Source organism: Solanum tuberosum, unplaced genomic scaffold (genome assembly GCF_000226075.1).
Source record: "Solanum tuberosum cultivar DM 1-3 516 R44 unplaced genomic scaffold, SolTub_3.0 scf00046, whole genome shotgun sequence".
In the NCBI taxonomy this organism is placed as follows: domain Eukaryota; kingdom Viridiplantae; phylum Streptophyta; class Magnoliopsida; order Solanales; family Solanaceae; genus Solanum; species Solanum tuberosum.
In genome coordinates, this window is record NW_006238971.1 from 1189924 (window position 1) to 1190764 (window position 841).

Below are 841 nucleotides of genomic sequence, written 5' to 3' on the forward strand. Positions count from 1 at the left end.
AAGTGATTGAGGCCTACAATCTTGATGAAGTCTGAGTAATCAAGAAACTTGCGTCGTGCTGCGACATTAAATCAACCGTTGTTTGGGAGGCAACCCAAGATGTACAATCTAGCCAACGATAGGATATAGTTTTTTCTCTAGTAGTTTGCTTTGTTTGATTTCTTCCCTGTATTAAATTTGATAGTTGTTTTAGTTTTGTACTAGTGTTGGCTAGAATTAGAATAAGGTCCGTGTCTAAAAAGTGTCCAGAAAATGTAAAAAGAATAGCCTATTGGTTGCTACATGAGCAGGTACACCACGAAAAATCTGTAGAAAATGGTCTGGTGAAGAGGTTTACGGACCTTATCGACGGTCCGCCGTTTAATTCACGGACCGTGGATAGTGTCCGTAGATCCTCCATTGGATTATTCCTTCTGACTAAGCATATGAACCATGAATTGTCGGATGGTGTCTGTAGATCCCAGGTAAGCTTCTAAATTGTTCTAAGTTTAAGAGTGAACTACGGTCCTGATCTACGGACCGTAGATAGACTCACGGACCGTAGACGGGGTCTCGTGAGTCCAAACCCTCAGGCTGTCTGACTCGACCCGGACCCCCCTATTTATAAACCCCTATTTGTTTTAAATCATTCCTCTTCCCTCCATTACTCCCAAAACCGTTTCAACCATCCCATAACCTCCCTAAATCACTCCATCACTCCCCCATAATATCATCCCTTCCATAATTCCCACCTTCCCTTCCTTTCAAATACAACCCATTCCATAGTCTAACAAAAAGGGTTCGGTGTTTGGTCAGTAACGAAGAGGTGACTCCTTGGTCTTGCTAAGCTTAGTGTCATCAC